Genomic DNA, 19481 nt, shown 5'->3' with positions numbered 1-19481 from the left:
TAACTGTCGACTGTTCTTCCCTGTTCATCCTAACCCTCCTGCTTCTTGAGGCCTGCCTTTCCCCAACACCAACTCCCCCCAATGAGGCCATCTACTGTTCTGCCATGAGCTTTGCACTTCCATTCTAACTGATCCGCTGACTGTGACTGTACCCACTGCCTCCCAGCACCCTCATTCAAATCCTTAAGTCCAAATTCCTCAGTTCATGGACCACACCATTTAGATGATCTCTCTATGATACTTGCTGTCCAAAAAATCCACCACCTTACAAAGTGACCAAGGCATGTGTGACATGCTTACCCTCTTAGACAAGCCCTGGATAGACCGGCTTTCTTCCCAGGAAAAGGCTGCCTCACTTGCCCAGCCTCTGCTGTTTGGGCTACCCGCATCCGATCTCAATCAAGAGGCTGGCATTTCTGAGTGGTCCTCAAGAAGGCCAAACAGCAGTCATTCACTTCGAAGTCCAGCTGCAGGCCACTTATGTGCAGTCGTAAATGTGAACGTTCTAATTTCTGAATGGCGGGAACTTAATTTGAGGGGTTACGTAATTCTGGTGAGCTGGCATTTCAGTGAGCACACATGACATGCAAATGAATGTAACGGGCTTCCCGACGCCGTTCATTGGGAAGGTCGACCCGCCTTTAAAGTTTGGCAAACTTGATTGCAAAAGTTCCACTCCCTGTTGATTTTTGACCTCCTGCCAAATTATGTCCCCCTATCAGCCAAGCTTCCTGCCGCAGGTGGGCCTGGAAGATTCTGGCCTTGACAAAATACTACATGGACATGGCATTGTCTAAGAGAGAGGAATCAGAGAGTAGTGGTGAGAAGTTGTTTTTTCAGGCTGGAGGAAAGGGTACAATGGTGTTCGCAGGACTCAATGTTCAGAATAGGCATGATTTTGAATTTTGCAGATAACACAAAACTCGGAAATGGATTAAACAGTGAGGAGGATAGTAACAGAGTTCAGGAGGACCCGTGAGACATGGGGTGAATGTACGCTGATCTTTGATAGGTGGCAGGGCAAGGTGAGGAGGCTGTTAAAAGGCATGTGGGATCCTTGGGCTGGATTCTCCCATCCCGCCCCGCCGCAAGAACGCCACGGGGGAGCTGCGTAGAATGGAGAACTCCATTACCTCGGGTGGGATTTTCCGGTCAGCGGGCAGATGCGGCCGGATAACTCTGCCCCTTGTCTTTATAAATAGGGTGTAGAGCACAAAGGCAAGGGAATTATATTGTAAAAACTGGTTGGGTTCCAGCTGGAGTATTCTGATCAGTACACTTCAGGAAGAATGTCAAGATAATAGAGAAGGCATAGGGAACATTTACTAGACTTGTTCAAGGGATCAAAGGTGGACAGAATGGAGAAACTGGGGTTTTTCTTACAGTGAAGAGGGCAATTAGAGATCTGATAGAGGTGTTCAACATCAGGAAGGGTTTTGATAGAGCAAATCAACAGAAACTGTCTCCAGTGGTAGAAGCATCATAACCAGAGAACACAGTAATTGGCAAAGGCAACAGAGGCAACATGAGAAAAAATATTTTACATTGCACATTGTTGTGAACTGAGACACACTGTAAGACTGGTGTAAACAGATTTAACAATAGCTTTCAAAGATGTATTTGGATCAATAATTGAAGTGGAAAGAGCAGGAGAATGGGATGAAGCAGACAGCTCTTTCAAAGAGCTGGATTAGGCACGGTGGGCCAAATGGCCTCTTTCTGGGCCGCCATTTTTAAATTTTATTTTGATAATAAATGATTAAATACTGATGTGGCTCCAGTGTCAATTTATAGGCAGGTCAGGGATGGCATGTGGTGCAGTGGTTCTCACTGAGATTGCGGCGCTGAGGACCCGGGTTCGAACCCCGGCCCTGGGTCACTGTCGTGTGGAGTTTGCACATTCTCCCCGTGTTTGCGTGGGTTTCACCCCCACAACCCAATGATGTGCAGGTAAGTGGAATGGCCACGCTAAATTCCCCTTAAAATTGGGGGGGGAAAATAATTGGGTACTCTAAATTTATATATTAAAACAAAATTTATGGGCAGATCAATGTGCAATATCCCGCATGAAGCCTACAGGGCGGGAATGCTTGTCTTCCCTGGGATCCTTGCAGAATATGAGCTCCCCCGCTAGGGGCGGGATTTCTCAATAAAAGATTGGCCAGTAAGGCACTAACCAGAATAGGAACTCGGTAAGGATTTACCAAATAGGTACAAATCGTTTGTGTTAATAATATTTTGTTTCATATTTTACTTGGCGTGGACTCTCCATTACCTTATTAAACTATGTTTCTTAACTAATGCTGTGTTAGCTCCACCTTCGAGACTGTCTGTGTTACATACTTAGACAATGACATATCACAAGGGATGACTGCATTGAGTATAAAATACAAACTAAAGGAAGTCATTTTATTACTGTCTCAGGTACTGGTTAGGCCCGATTCTGGGCAATATTGGTCACCAGGCCAAAGAAAAGATATTGTGCCACCTGAGAGGAAGCAGAACAGTTCAGCTAGGAAAAAGGTCAGTTAGTTCTACCTTAGCTTTGAGTAAGCTCCAGGTTGCCACTTAAAAATATATGAGCTAACCAGTGACAGTCAATGCCGATTTGCCAAGGGCAAGTTTTGCTTCTCTAACTTGATTATATTTTCTAAAAAAATCAGTGTGTTTAGATAATGACAGCAGTGAATAGGAAAAGTGGATTTTCAGAAAAGTATTTGGCAATCTGTGACGTCAACATCCTGGGGTTACCAGAAACATAACTGGACTTGCCATATGAATACTGTGGCTGTAACAGCAGGTCAGAGGCTAAGAATCCTGCACTAAGTTAATCACCATCTGTACGCTTCAACCGATGCCAATGCTTATGTAGTTACATTGTATATCTTGTGTTGCCCTATTATGTATTCTCATGTATTTTCTTGAATTTTGTTTAATTCCCTTTTCTTCCATGTACTGAATGATCTGTTGAGCTGCTTGCAGAAAAATACTTTTCACTGTACCTCGGTACACGTGACAATAAACAAATCCAATCCAATCCAATCCAATCCAATCCAAAGCCTGTCTACCACCTACAAGGCATAAGTCAGGAGTGTGATGGAATACTCTAATTTCCTGGAGAGTATGGGGAGCGCCAACAACAGTCAAGAAACTCAACACCATCCAGGACAAAGCTGCCCACTTGATTAGTGCCCCATCCACAAATCTCCTTCCACCACCGACGCACAGTAGCAGCCATGTGTACCATCTGCAAGATACACGGCAGTAATTCATCAATATTCCTTAGACAGCACCTTACAAACCCATGACCACTACCATCTAGAAGGAGAGGGGCAGCAGATACATGGGAGCACCACCATCTGAATGTTCCCCTCCAAGCCACTCATCATCCTGACTTGGAATATACATCGCCGTTCCTTCACTGTCGCTGGGTCAAAATCCTGGTCCCTAAGAGCACATAGTCTGCAGTGATTCAGGAAGGCAGCTCACCGTCTCCTTCTCAAGGGCAAATAGGATGGACAATAAATGCTGGCCTAGTCAGCGATGCCCACATCCCAAAAATGAATTTTTTAAATAAGAGATATAATGCAAAGATATGACGGACTACATTTTTGTCTTCATTATTGCCTGTGTGGAATATTGGTTGGCTGATCAGCATTCCAACCCCCCCACACTCATTGTACAACGCACCAAATTTCCATTCCATTGAAACTCATGGAAGGGAAACATGTTGTATTCTATGCAAAGTGAATGAAGCACTTGGCCAGATTACTGCCCAGGCAGTGAAGATGGAAATGTGTCTCGTGGTATTAAAGGGAGTGTCACTCCAAGTATAAAGAGATTAAGAAGACATAAAGCGAAGAGCAAGAGACTGATGGAATATGGGTACTTGTGTTATTTCCCATTTATATGATTAATTTTGCATGGGGCACATTGAAGAATGTTATTGAACTTTTCTGTTAAAACCGAGGAATATTGCAGTCTGTGAGGAAGAGTGCGGGAGATTGCAAGACAACCTGAACAAGTTAGCAAAGTGAAAAAATAGATGATAGATGCAGTTAGAACATAGAACATAGAACGATACAGCGCAGTACAGGCCCTTCGGCCCTCGATGTTGCACCGACATGGAAAAAAAAACTAAAGGCCATCTAACCTACACTATGCCCTTATCATCCATATGCTTATCCAATAAATTTTTAAATGCCCTCAATGTTGGCGAGTTCACTACTGTTGCAGGTAGGGCATTCCACGGCCTCACCACTCTTTGCGTAAAAAACCCACCTCTGACCTCTGTCCTATATCTATTACCCCTCAATTTAAGGCTATGTCCCCTCGTGCTAGCCACCTCCATCCGCGGGAGAAGGCTCTCGCTGTCCACCCTATCTAACCCTCTGATCATTTGTATGCCTCTATTAAGTCACCTCTTAACCTTCTTCTCTCTAACGAAAACAACCTCAAGTCCATCAGCCTTTCCTCATAAGATTTTCCCTCCATACCAGGCAACATCCTGGTAAATCTCCTCTGCACCCGTTCCAAAGCTTCCACGTCCTTCCTATAATGAGGCGACCAGAACTGTACGCAATACTCCAAATGCGGCCGTACCAGAGTTTGGTACAGCTGCATCATGACCTCATGGCTCCGGAACTCAATCCCTCTACCAATAAAGGCCAACACACCATAGGCCTTCTTCACAACCCTATCAACCTGGGTGGCAACTTTCAGGGATCTATGTACATGGACACCGAGATCCCTCTGCTCATCCACACTACCAAGAATTTTACCATTAGCCAAATATTCCGCATTCCTGTTATTCTTTCCAAAGTGAATCACCTCACACTTCTCCACATTAAACTCCATTTGCCACCTCTCAGCCCAGCTCTGCAGCTTATCTATGTCCCTCTGTAAACCTGCAACATCCTTCCGCACTGTCTACAACTCCACCGACTTTAGTGTCGTCTGCAAATTTACTCACCCATCCTTCTGCGCCCTCCTCTAGGTCATTTATAAAAATGACAAACAGCAACGGCCCCAGAACAGATCCTTGTGGTACGCCACTCGTAACTGAACTCCATTCTGAACATTTCCCATCAACTACCACTCTCTGTCTTCTTTCAACTAGCCAATTTCTGATCCACATCTCTAAATCACCCTCAATCCCCAGCCTCCGTATTTTCTGCAATAGCCGACCGTGGGGAACCTTATCAAACGCTTTACTGAAATCCATATACACCACATCAACTGCTCTACCCTCGTCTACCTGTTCAGTCACCTTCTCAAAGAACTCGATAAGGTTTGTGAGGCATGACCTACCCTTCACAAAACCATGCTGACTATCCCTAATCATATTATTCCTATCTAGATGATTATAAATCGTATCTTTTATAATCCTCTCCAAGACTTTACCCACCACAGACGTTAGGCTCACCGGCCTATAGTTACCGGGGTTATCTCTACTCCCCTTCTTGAACAAAGGGACCACATTTGCTATCCTCCAGTCCTCTGGCACTATTCCTGTAGCCAATGATGACCTAAAAATCAAAGCCAAAGGCTCAGCAATCTCTTCCCTGGCTTCCCAGAGAATCCTAGGATAAATCCCATCCGGCCCCGGGGACTTGTCTATTTTCACCTTGTCCAGAATTGCCAACACTTCTTCCCTACGCACCTCAATGCCATCTATTCTAATAGCCTGGGTCTCAGCATTCTCCTCCTCAATATTATCTTTTTCTTGAGTGAATACTGACGAAAAGTATTCATTTAGTATCTCGCTTATCTCCTCAGCCTCCACACACAACTTCCCACCACTGTCCTTGACTGGCCCTACTCTTACCCTAGTCATTCTTTTATTCCTGACATACCTATAGAAAGCTTTTGGGTTTTCCTTGATCCTACCTGCCAAAGACTTCTCATGTCCCCTCCTTGCTCGTCTCAGCTCTCTCTTTAGATCCTTCCTCGCTTCCTTGTAACTATCAAGCGCCCCAACTGAAACTTCACGCCTCATCTTCACATAGGCCTCCTTCTTCCTCTTAACAAGAGATTCCACTTCTTTGGTAAACCACGGTTCCCTCGCTCGACCCCTTCCTCCCTGCCTGACTGGTACGTACTTATCAAGAACATGCAATAGCTGTTCCTTGAACAAGCTCCACATATCCAGTGTGCCCAACCCTTGCAGCCTACTTCTCCAACCAACACATCCTAAGTCATGTCTAATGGCATCATAATTGCCCTTCCCCCAGCTATAACTCTTGCTCTGCGGGGTATACTTATCCCTTTCCATCACTAACGTAAAGGTCACCGAATTGTGGTCACTGTCTCCAAAGTGTTCACCTACCTCCAGATCTAACACCTGGCCTGGTTCATTACCCAAAACCAAATCCAAAGTGGCCTCACCTCTTGTTGGCCTGTCAACATATTGTGTCAGAAAACCCTCCTGCACACATTGTACAAAGAACGACCCATCCAATGTACTCGAACTATATCTTTTCCAGTCAATATTAGGAAAGTTAAAGTCTCCCATAACAACTACCCTGTTACTTTCGCTCTTTTCCAGAATCATCTTCGCCATCCTTTCCTCTACATCTCTAGAACTATTAGGTGGCCTATAAAAAACTCCCAACAGGGTGACCTCTCCTTTCCTGTTTCTAACCTCAGCCCATACTACCTCGGAAGAAGAGTCCCCATCTTGCATCCTTTCTACCACCGTAATACTGTCCTTGACTAGCAGCGCCACACCTCCCCCTCTTTTGCCCCCTTCTCTGACCTTACTAAAGCACCTAAACCCCGGAACCTGCAACAACCATTCCTGTCCCTGCTCTATCCATGTCTCTGAAATGGCCACAACATCGAAGTCCCAGGTACCAACCCATGCTGCCAGTTCCCCTACCTTATTTCGTATACTCCTGGCATTGAAATAGACACACTTCAAACCACAGACCTGAACACTGCCGCCCTCCTGCGAAGTCAAAACTGTGCTCCTGACCTCTCTACTCTCAATCTCTCGCACCCCAAAACTACAATCCAGGTTCCCATGCCCCTGCTGAATTAGTTTAAACCCCCCCAAAGAGTACTAACAAATCTCCCCCCCAGGATATTGGTGCCCCTCAGGTTCAGATGTAGACCATCCTGTCTATAGAGGTCCCACCTTCCCCAGAAAGAGCCCCAGTTATCCAGAAATCTGAATCCCTCCCGCCTGCACCATCCCTGTAGCCACGTGTTTAATTGCTCTCTCTCCCTATTCCTCATCTCACTATCACGTGGCACGGGCAACAACCCAGAGATAACAACTCTGTTTGTTCTCGCTCTGAGCTTCCATCCTAGCTCCCTAAAGGCCTGCCTGACATCCTTGTCCCCTTTCCTACCTATGTCGTTAGTGCCAATGTGGACTACGACTTGGGGCTGCTCCCCCTCCCCCTTAAGGACCCGGAAAACACGATCCGAGACATCACGTACCCTTGCACCTGGGAGGCAACATACCAAACGTGAGTCTCTCTCGCTCCCACAAAATCTCCTATCTGTGCCCCTGACTATTGAGTCCCCAATTACTAATGTTCTACTCCTTTCCCCCCTTCCCTTCTGAGCAACAGGGACAGACTCCGTGCCAGAGGCCCGTACCCCATGGCTTACCCCTGGTAAGTCGTCCCCCCCACAAGTATCCAAAACGGTATACTTGTTACTCAGGGGAACGACCGCAGGGGGTCCCTGCACTGACTGCTTCTTCCCAGTCCCTCTTACAGTTACCCATCTATCTCCAATCTTTGGTGTAACTACTTCCCTGAAGCTCCTATCTATGACCCCCTCTGCCTCCCGAATGATCCGAAGTTCATCCAGCTCAAGCTCCAGGTCCCTAACACGGTTTTTGAGGAGCTGGAGTTGGGTGCACTTCCCACAGATGAAATCAGCAGGGACACTGACGGCGTCCCTCACCTCAAACATTCTGCAGGAGGAGCATTGTACTGCCTTCCCTGACATCCCCTCTAGATTAAAAAAAAAACAAGAAAAAGAAAAAGAAAGGAAGAGCTTACCTGATATTACCTCAAACCCTGATCCCGCTGAAAGGTAAGCAAATTTAAAGGCACTCACTCACCTTCACGACAGGCCCCTGCTCCCGCTTCCCAACCACCGTGGGGTGGAGGGGTTGGTTAGAGGAGGAGGTAGGGTGGGAAACACTCACAAAGTGTTTCGGGTTTAACTGTCACTTGCCAACAGCCCCTCCACAAACCACCTTCAACTTAGGCTGACCGCACTGCACGTATGCAAATTTCCCCAGAACAGCTGATCAGTAGCTCTGCTCTGCTGCCCTCTGCTGGTTGCTTGCCTTTCTCAAACTCCTTGGGTCATCTTCGCAGGTTCACCTTCAACTTAGGCTGACCGCACTGCACGTATGCAAATTTCCCCAGAACAGCTGATCAGTAGCTCTGCTCTGCTGCCCTCTGCTGCCTCTCTCCCCCCCCCCCCTCCCTCCCTCCCCCCCCCCCTCCCTCCCTCCCTCCCCCCCTCCCTCCCTCCCTCCCCCTCCCTCCCTCTCTCCCCCTACAGTTCACTGTAGAGAACTGCAAAGTAGTATACTTTGGGGAAAAAATGCATTTGCTAAAGAGTGAGAGTTTAACAGTGAAGGAACAGAGATATTCAATAACAATAATTTGCTTTAATATGGTATCTTAATGTAGCAAAATATCCCAAAGTGCTGCAAAAACAGCATTATCAATCAAATTTGACACTGAGCTATAGATGGAGATATCAGAACAAATACCATAGGTTTGGTGAAAGAGGTAGGTTTTAAGGAGAATCTTAAAGGAATAGAGAGAGAGAGGCGGAGAGGCTTAAGGAGGGAATTCTGGAACTCAGAGCCAAGGCAGCTGTAAGTATGGCTTGTCTCTGGCGGTGTTTGAAATCAGCTATCAGAACTGGAGGCGCACAGAGATCCTGAAGATTGGTCAGGCTGGCGGAGGTTACACAGACAGGGAGGGATGGAAGTCCCGGAATGATTTGAGAACAAGAATGTGAATATAAAGTTTGCGGCATTGCTAGTGTAGTTCAGCAATCCCGGATACATGAAGGTAAGATGATTTTCTACTGCCAGTTTTTCATTGAGAAATGGGTAATCAGCAGGGAAAAATTTGGTGTTGATTTTTTTGCCTGCCTGAGTCAATTTTCAGCCAGGTGTTTGAATGGTCAGCCAGCATTCTTGCCCAAACCAGCTGGTGAGGGAAATGTTTAAGTTCGCAATTCATGATCTTACACTTGCTATTGCATCCCGGTTACAATTTCCGTGGAAGAATCATTCGTGCATGCATGGTGAATGCCAATTCAATTTCTCCAGGCATTGAGAAGTTTAATCAATTGTCATTAAAGGGAGGTGACTTCAAACAAGCAAGTTTAAAAAGAAACTTAATGTTATTTGTGGAGGCAAGAACTATTTCTTCCTCCAGTTGTCCTCATCTGCTGCATGCTGCAGACAACAGCAGCACGGTAGCATGATGGGTGTCACGGTGGCACAATGTTTAGCACTGCTGCCTCACAGCGCCAGGGTCTCGGGTTTGATTCTAGCCTTGGGTGACTGTGTGGAGTTTGCATATTCTCCCCGTGTCTGCGTGGGTTTCCTCCGGATGCTCCGGTTTCCTCCCACAGTCCAAAGATGTGCAGGTTAGGTGGATTGACCATGCCAAATTGCCCCTTAGTGCCCAAAGATGTACAGGTTAGGTGGGGTTACGGGGGTAGGGTTGGGGAGTGGGCCTAGGTGGGGTGTTCTTTCAGAGGGTTGGTGCAGACCCGATGGGCCAAATGGCCTCCTTCTGCACTGTAGGGATTCTATGGACTCTATGGAAACTGGTGAGTTGCACTGAAATATGCCATGGCATATGCAGCTCGACATGCAAATTTATGGGGGTCGGACCCTGGAACCATTGTTGACTGATGCATTTTGCTGGCACCATGGCAATATCACCGACATCATTGCCATTTAGTGCGCAGCAGAAAATCTCCCCCGTAGATCTTTAAAGGTAAGAATGCAGATGGAAAAGACTATAAAAAGATCAGGAGATTCTTGGTTTTGTACACTGGAGTAATACAAAGGCAAGGAGATGATATTAAGGCAATAATTGTGTCGTTTTGACAGAATTCATCACAATTACTAGCGAGCAATCAGTTTTACCATTCAGCTTTCTGTCTGAGATTAATTATATTTTGACGCAATTGTAATAAAAAGGAAAAAGGTTTGAAGTGCTGCTGCTGTCTAGGCTCGAAAGAGCTGCTGACCCAATTCATACAAACTACAGGAGCTCAAGTCATAATTCAGAGAAAACATTTTGAACAATTTTAAATTATCCTTCACAAGTCAATAAGATTCTTGCCGTGTTTGCCAGGTCAAAATTCTTTCAAATCCATTTGGTTCCATCTATTCTTTCTTTCACACAAAATTGAACCTTTTTTGTTTCAGGGACCTGGAGACTTTCTGTGTAACAGCAAAGGTTGCCCCTGTTATAAAAAAATCTGTTTATTGGAAAACAACAGAAATAACTCCTGGACAGGTGTGTTATACAGGAATAACAAACCCCAAAAGCAGAGAAACATATAACCGATGGCTCAAGGATTATCGTGAAAGAGAGAAGGAAAGTCTTCCACCTGGTACAGTAAAATATGAATTTTAGAATCATTCACAGCATTCATCTTCTGGACTGAGTACTTAACTTAAGGACAAAAATATCAAAACCGCATCAAATTATCACTGTCATATTATCATACCATGTCTCTCTCTCTGTTCAGGAACCATGCTCTATTAGGACATTGTTGACCATGGACTAATCCAACCTCCTCCGACATCTCTCCTCTGTAATTAGCTCGGTGCGACCATTGTCACATGGTTCTGTCATAACTTCCTGAACATATCTCTCACAATGACATCTCTCCCACGCCTAGTCATACTTTTGAGTCCCCCATTGATCTCTCCATGGCTGATTCCCATTCCTCATGTATCTGTTGACAACATCGTCCGCAGGAACAAGTCAACTTTCACACCTGTGCTGATGTCATCCAGCCCTCATCACCTCTCCTAACCAATTGATGGCTGTGGCACTGTCATATTGTCTGTTCTTGGATCACCCATTCCTTTATTCAGCTTACACTTGGGAAAATCAAATGTCCCTGGCATAGGTGTGTTTCTCCGCCACTGATTCCTTTCTCTGGCATTGGCTGCACCGGAAACGTCACAGGCTTCTCATAGCTAAGTTGTAAATGCTACATATTCTCCATCATGTAACAATTGCTTACTTCCACCTCTGCAATATTTCACACCCAGCTCCCACTTCCACCTCTGCAATATTTCACACCCCCTTACCTCAGCTCATTTGCTATTTCTCTATGTCACTTCCATACTCTACTCCAATAGTCCCTATTTTGATCTCCAAATTCTTCACTGTCTACAAAATAAAACAATTCCAAAAGTCTCTCACACACCCAACTATCTTCCTAAATCTTTCTGCCTTGCTACCTCTGTTTCCTCTTTTAAAAAACTAAATTCTCAAATTTTTGATAAAGCTTCCTGTCACCCCTCCTGATCTCCTTGGCTCAATGTTTATATTACTTACATCTATCCAAGACGCTCGGGACTTTTAACATTAAAATTGCCATAGATATAGACTGTGTGTTTAAGTGAATGGTGCATTTTCAGCCTAAGTGATATATTCACATTCCTCAATGTTGTTTTTCGACATAATTTATAATTTTGTAACAGTCACCACAAACCACTTCCCATTGATTTGTTATATAATATGGCAAAAGTGGCTCAGAATTAGAAACGTGAATACCAATACCTGAACCAATTTAAAAATACAAAACAGAATGTAATGTTCAACAATGAAAACAGAAAATGCCAGCAGCACTCAGCATGTCAGTATTTGTAGAGAGAAGAGGTTGGGTTAATGATTCCGGTCATATGACAAAAAAAGAACCGTTTGTGATAACACTCACAGGGCCCATGGAGGTACACTGATAGATTTCCCCACAGCACTCTTAGAATACCAGCTTCTCCACTCATAGGCGGAGATCCACCCAGCTGGGTCTCATTACTTAGCCCTTTAAATACCGTCCCGAACCTGGACCGGGGCTGTCACTAGTCCCCGAATGTGATCCTTCTGTTGTATGCCACGGTAGCGGCCTTAACCTTTAAGTTTACAATAAACTCAAGTGAACCTTCTTTCTTGGGTCTCCTGGATCGTTATATTGGTGATGAGGGATTAAAAGTGATTCTAGACAACTTTGACATCGCCAAATAGTCTGGTAAGAAAACAAAACCGAAGGAGATTCGAAGATGCTGCTGTTCGAGAAGTGAGTCATGTAATGCAGGCGTAGAGGATTGGGGTCAGTACGCTGAAATAAACCCTACAGTGCAGAAAGAGGCCATTCGGTCCATTGAGTCTGCACCGATCCTCTGAAAGAGCACCCTACCTAAGCCCAATCCCCCACCCTATTCCCTTAACCCCACCTAACTGCACATCATGGGGCACTAAGGGGCAATTTCAGCATGGCAAAATCAGGAAGTGTAGCAAGCCGGGTGGATCCCAGGAGCTCGGTCTCCCGGCGTCTAATAATAATAATAATAATAATCTTTATTGTCACAAGTAGGCTTACATTAACACTACAATGAAGTTACCATGAAAAGCCCCTAGTCGCCACATGTGGTGCCTGTTCGGGTATTGGCCACGTTGCGATGTGCCACACTGACTTCCAGGCACAATGTGGCTATATAGCCCATCCGTCAGCTCCTCTTCCAACTTTCTGCTGCCTTTGAATCTCCTGAAATCCCTCTGGTTAGCAGGTTTCTGGCCCAAGCCCTTGTGCCAGGCCTCTTAAGGTACCTCATCAATGAGGTATGCAAACTTCTTGTAAAGATTGAAGAAGTATGTTTCCCCCTCCTCATTAAAATGCCAAACTAATTTGGGAAGCTTCAGTAAACCCTGGGGAAACACCTGAATCTGATATGTTTCTGAAATTTCACTGTGACTAGAAATGAGGACCCCCAAAGCACAATGAAGTGTAAAATCCACTCCGAATGGTTTGAGTGCAGCAAACATTCAGAAGGTAGTTTCTCGTAAAAGTGTAGCAAACATTCAGAAGATCATTCCTCATATTGAGTGAATGTGATGCACCATCAAATTTACCACAAAAGATACCAGCTTTGATCCCCAATGCGGCAGGAGATAAAAATGCTAACTAGTAACTTTTTGACATTGCCATAGGAGGGACAGAATGATGTGTCATACACCCATCCGATCCTCTCACAAAGAGAAAACCACAAACACATGGAGGCAGACAAAAGAGACAGAGAAAGCGCAGAAACAGAACACAATAAAAAGTTATAGAGATACAAGTGGGAAGCTACAGAACAACAGAGACACAGGTAATCTAAAGCACAATGAGAAAAAACGAAATAACACAGACACAAAAACCAAACCAGGAAAGGATAGAGACCATAAGGGAACTGTGGTGATATGTCTGTGCGCAGTTCTGTATATAGTTAGCAATGTGACCTCCAACCAGCTGTTGGTGATATGATTTATCATGTGACTCAAGATACCCGTCAGCTGGTAGTAAGTCGTACAAGAAGATAGTCACACTTAGAGTAGCTCCAGAAGAATGCACTAAATGCATTTAGTAGCCATCATCTGTACTGTAGTTCCTTAGTTATCTTTTCCACGTGTTCATTAATAAATCATCTTTATAGTTAAACAACTATGGGCTGGATTCTCCGCAGCCCCACTCCGAAATCGCATCTAGAGTACGCCATGCGCCCGGGGGCCCATTGCCAGAGACCTGCCCAGCAAACCTCCACTCCCGACCGGCCACGGGATACTGGCGTGAGGGCTGCAGACTTAGTCCGCGGCTGCCCTGATTGGGGACGGGCACATCGGAGACCAGGGGGGGCCTTATAGGCGGCCGGGGATTAGATGTGTGGGGTTCGATGCTCAAGCGTGCGGCCGATCGGGGGATTTATTTTTTCTGTCTGGCCGTCGTGCGTTACGCGGCCGCTGACCCGGATGTGCGGGGCCCCGTATCTGCAGCAAAAGCTGGGAGATTCACTCCGGGTCCCTGCTAGCCCCCTGCAGGGCTTAGAATTTGTTTAACTTTTTTCTAGGAATTTCGGGAGTAAAACTCCACCGTTTTTACACTGGTGTGGGGACATAGGGCGGGATTCACGGCAACTGGCGAATTGGCCCGACACCGACATCAAGAACGGTGCAAACCACTCTGGCGTCAGGCCAGCCGGAAGTTGCAGAATTCTCCGCACTTTCGGGGGCTAGGCCGGCACCGGAGGGGTTGGCGTCGCGTCAACCTGCGCCGAAGGGACTGAGCGAGTTAGCGAATGAGCAGAGACGCCGCCATGATTTAGCGCATGCGCAGATCAGCCTGTGTATTCTGGCACATGCGCAGGGGGGTGTGTCCCCATGCCGGCCATGGTGGAGCCCTACAAGGACCTGTGCGGAAGGAAGGAGTGCCCCCACGGCACAGGCCCGCCCGCAGATCGGTGGGCCCTGATCGCGGGACAGGCTACTGTGGGTCCCCCCTTCCCGGGGGCGGATCCCCCCCCCCCCCCCCCACCCCCCCCCCCCCCCCCCCCCCCCCCCCCCCGAGGAGCCAGGTCCTGCTGTGTGGGACCATATCCAATCCACGCCGGCGGGACTGGCCAGAAACCGACGGTCGCTTGGCCCATTGGGGCCCGGAGAATTGCCAATGAGGCCACTGCTAACGGCCCCCAACCGGCGTGGCGTGATCCCCTGCCCCCGCCCAAAAACCGCCGCTAGAGAATACGGCAGCTGGCATCGGTGCGGCGGGGCAGGATTCGCACCGCATCCCCATGGATTCTCCGACCCGGCGGGGGGTCGGAGAATACCGCCTATAGTCTCATTTTGGGAGAATTCCGCCCTATATGTTCTGTGTACATCATTACAACGGTTACATCACAGAACACGATAGGTATATTTTAATTCTGGGACTGTGACCACTCCAGGCCTCGTTGGCATGTGGCTGGTTAGCTCCACCACTGAGCGGGCATCCCACTGTAACAATATCAGGTGACACAGTAAGGGGGAAACCAATCAAGAGAGGAGGAGTCGAGGGCAGCAGCAAAACACAATTTTCTTGTGGAGGTGAGCCTGGCCCTCAAAAACGATCACAGCTTTAGGTCCTTGCAATTTTGCTTTAAAATTTCAGTGTGGTCCTAAGTTTGGACTCCAATCCGCATACACTGCTGCCCACTGCATACAGCAGGACTGTGCAGCAAGGCCCTGACAAATATTACACAAGAGTGGACATGGGGCAGTACATTTACTCGGTCTATTTTAATTCTGCTACTGCCCAGTTTTCACCTTGCTGGCTGTGTTAAAATCAGCCCTATTCAGTCCTAACCACAGAGTACATTTATATATATTTGCATTCATATTTTCCAACAGGACATGAGCATTGACATAGTCAAAGTAAAGCTCAGCTTTATTCAAATGAGGGCTGCTATCTCACATCAGTATCAATAAAGTTTCACTCATTGTGTAAAACAGTGGGGACCATATGCGGCACATCTGGGTTCTGCGTGCAGCCCTCAATCGTTGCCCACTCGCAGGGTTGCCAAATTTTCCTCATTGCCGTCCACATCGTTTTTTTCCTACCAGCATGACTGAAGTGATACACACGTAAAGGCAGTTGGGCAGCACGGTAGCATAGTGGTTAGCACTATGGCTTCACCGCACCAATGTTCCAGATTCGATTCCAACTTGGATCACTGTTGTGCGGAGATTGCACGTTCTCTCTGTGTGTGCCTGGGTTTCCTCCGGGTGCTCCAGTTTCCTCCCACAGGTCCCGAAAGACGTGCTATTAGGTCATTTGGACATTCTGAATTCTCCCTCAGTGTACCCGACAGGCGCCTGAGTGTGGTGACTAAGGGCTTTTCACAGTAACGTCATTGCTAATTTAAGCCTACATGTGACAATAAAGATTATTTAAAAATTAAAGCCAGGGCAAGTGAAATGAGGTGCGTGCTGATTGTTCCTAACATTGATTGTGAGACTCTGTGTCTAATCAAAGTCCAAATATTTATTTTATTTTTACCATATGGAGCTGATAGTTCTATCAATATGTAAATAATTGAGCATTTTCTATCGCTCCTTGTGAAATATTTGGTGTGCATTAAATGCATTTAATCCTATTCATGTGGTCATGGTTAGTGAACAAGCCTGATTTCAATCTTGTTGCCTACTCAGATGACGGAGGACCATTTATTCGACCCACTCACTTGCCGAGGTTGCCCATCACTGGTGTAAAAGATGACCCCTCATGACAGTCAATTATTCCCCAAACAGGACTCTCAGAACAGCAAAACAATGCTTCAATTCTATCATTAGGTGGCAGCAGTGTACCATTAAAGTGTAAGAAAGCAATTTTCCAGAGTATTTTAATTTTGAAACGCAATTCTGAGTAGTCAATATTGATGTGTTTCACTGCATGCTGATCTAGGATAATCTATCACCCATAGAATTTCAAGTCAATGTATAAAGCATATAACAAAGCTGGGGGTTTTACTCCAACATAAAATTTAAAAATGCTGGATAAACTCACCAGGTCTGGCAGCATCTGTGGAGCGAGGAACAGAGTGGACATTTCAAATCCGTATGGCTCTTCTTCAGAGGTTGGATTTTGCTCTCAATAGTTTTCTCAGGTATGGCATTCCACAGATGGATCACCACAATGTTAGTCCCAGAGTCTGCCTTTGCCTGACCAATTTAGGTAATCTGTGAAATCCCATAAAATCTGCTCACCCAGGTGTGGTCAGACACGTACAGATCAAAGTACAAACTCTGCTGTGTTTCCCACTAGTTGTCTAGTTTGAACGCTGGCCAACTCAGGCTCCAACTATTCAGCAGAGGGGTCTTCAGAGGGACCTGTGTGATCACTGTCAGAGTTTGGCACACTGACATCACCTTATGAACCACAGTGATATTGATGGTCATGTTGTCATTTGTAGGGAAATGCTTCATTACAACAGTGTATTTGGTGCAGTAAGGGTTAAAAGCCTGGGTGCATGTGTGTATATGACTGCTGCAGTAGTGTTTCTAAAAATCCTGGAGCCAGAGGTACAATTAAAGCATTGTAAAAGCTTGGGCTAATGGACATATATTTGTATTAAGAGGGTTCCCAGAAGAGTAACTAACTGGGGACATTGGGCGGGATTCTCCGGACGTCTCCACCCAGCGACTGAAGAATCCCTCCCGAGGCCAATGGATTTCTCCACTGTCAGCCTCTCTCTCATGGAGTTCTTGCGGCAGGCGGGGCGGAAGAATCCAGTTTAGCAAGATGATGTAGTTAATGGGAGGAGTCACTGGGGTTGAAGCAGTCAGTTGAAAAATGAAAATGAAAATGAAAATCGCTTATTGTCACGAGTAGGCTTCAATGAAGTTACTGTGAAAAGCCCCTAGTCGCCACATTCCGGCGCCTGTCCGGGGAGGCTGGTACGGGAATCGAACCGTGCTGCTGGCCTGCTTGGTCTGCTTTAAAAGCCAGCAATTTAGCCCAGTGAGCTAAATCAGCCCCTATCAGCCCAAATCAGTTGGAGGTTTTCAGAGTATTAGGGCATGAATCTGTGGACTCAAGTTAAAGTCAGCTGAACGGCGCATTTAGCGGAGTGTTTCTCAGCGCCTGCAGTGCCAGGAAAGACCCCGCTATTCAACAGCACATAGCCTTTTTTTGGCCCAGTGAGGGACTCCCCGTGAAGGCTGCTCTAAGTCATTTCCTGCACTGGCAAGCTTGGGAATCGGGGCGCTATTTTTTAAAGGCAGCCCCAATCTTTCGACCCGCACCCCTCAGTGACCTGATCACACCTTCCAGACCCCCTCCTCCCCGTTTCACTCAAATTACTTCTTCAGGGGCCTCGAGCCGGCCTCACCCTACCTCTTACGGGCAAGGCCCCCCGGGCCAGACACCTGGCGCGGGAAATCTGGCACCTTGGCATCTTAGTACAGCCAGCTTGCCACCCTGGCTGTGCCACATCTATCCTGGCAGTGCCACACAGGCATTTCCAGGATGCCCAGGTGGTACAGCTGTGGTGCCAGGATGGTAGTGTCAAAGTGCCAGCGGGAGTGCCAGGGTGCCACCCTGCCCTATCCCTGACCACCCGGGAGCTTCAATTTTCCAGGGAGATCCCAGAGGTGCCATCACAACTGGTTCATGACTTTGTGAACCAATACCAAACGGTGTATGGCTGAGGCTTCGCAGGAGAGACCAGCGAATTCTGGGCCCTGAATGAATTGGGTGAGTGCATGGCTCATTTACATATCATTCTCATTTACAGTGAAAGTGTGATCCAGATCGCGATGCGCCGCGACACATTTCAGCATCGCGAATTTCATGAGACACCTCTTGCAAGATATACAGACTCAATCCGACATCAAGTCGGGCGCGACAAGGCTGTTGAATCGTGTACTTAGTTTTGTGCTGGAAGGCATGCTGAGAGGTTTCTGAATAAATACAGCCAGAGATTCTGCAGTGTTCTGACAGAGTTCAGGTCTATCTTTTCAAACAGTCTCAAAATACATCTCTGTACAACAAGTATTCCTGAGTGTCAACTGTATTTAAAAGTGGATTGGGATCTGAGATGCATGTGTTGTTTGAGTGGAAGTAAAGATAGCAGTTAAGGGTTATTGTGTCACTGTATTGATTAGCATTGTTTAAGGGGTAATTGTAAGCTCCTTCTTTGTGTGATGTTAAAGATATTTTAATACTGTGTTAGTAATAAAGTTTGTTTTAATATTTTTCATGAAATAAGTCCTGCAGTGAGGTATCCTTTCCTCACAGTCTTACAAAATTAAAATAAAATATTGCAACTCTCTCCAGTATCCCAACAACAGTTGGGGTCAGGTCTGGGATCGTAATAACAGATGCACTTTTTTTTCATGTTACCGCATTGGAGGATTAAAATCAGAATACCAGTAAATGTTGTGCAAGAGGGCAGCACGGTGGCACAGTGGGTTAGCACTGCGGCCTCACGGTGCCGAGGTCCCAGGTTCGATCCCGGCTCTGGGCCACTGTCCGTGTGGAGTTTGTACATTCTCCCCGTGTGTGCGCAGGTTTCGGCCCCACAACCCAAAGGTGCGCAGACTAAAATGTTCATATGGATTGGCCACGCTAAATTGCCCCTTAATTGGAAAAAATGAATTGGGTACTCTAAATTTATAATTTTTAAAAATGTTGTGCAAGTACGGTTACAAATTCCACAGTGCCCAGATGACATTTAAGCATTTTTTTCAATTGCCATTTAAAGCACTTCCCACAGCATATGTTTGCAATTCAGGCAAATGACTGATTGCTCATTCCATGGTCATTCAACTGGCACAGCGTGCAATGACTCTGTCCAATGGATCGGTATGGACTATGAAGAGCACTGGAATAATCTGGACTAACTCTCGAGGGATCTGAACACACGTAAATCTTTCAGCTTTACAAAAACA

At 46.3% G+C, this 19481-nt stretch overlaps 1 long non-coding RNA gene across 2 annotated transcripts in view; it reads left to right on the top strand.

Annotated features, from left to right (window-relative positions):
- The window catches only part of LOC119953029, a 51444-nt gene that overhangs the window by 14066 nt on the left and 17897 nt on the right, over nt 1-19481 (top strand). For both annotated transcript variants that reach the window (XR_005457940.1, XR_005457941.1), the window contains exon 2: nt 10433-10620. This is a non-coding gene — a long non-coding RNA (uncharacterized LOC119953029). The remainder of the gene's footprint in view (nt 1-10432; nt 10621-19481) is intronic.

Source organism: Scyliorhinus canicula, chromosome 18 (genome assembly GCF_902713615.1).
Source record: "Scyliorhinus canicula chromosome 18, sScyCan1.1, whole genome shotgun sequence".
Lineage (NCBI taxonomy): Eukaryota > Metazoa > Chordata > Chondrichthyes > Carcharhiniformes > Scyliorhinidae > Scyliorhinus > Scyliorhinus canicula.
Note: the sequence above shows the minus strand (reverse complement) of the source record. Positions and strands in the feature narration are given on the sequence as shown.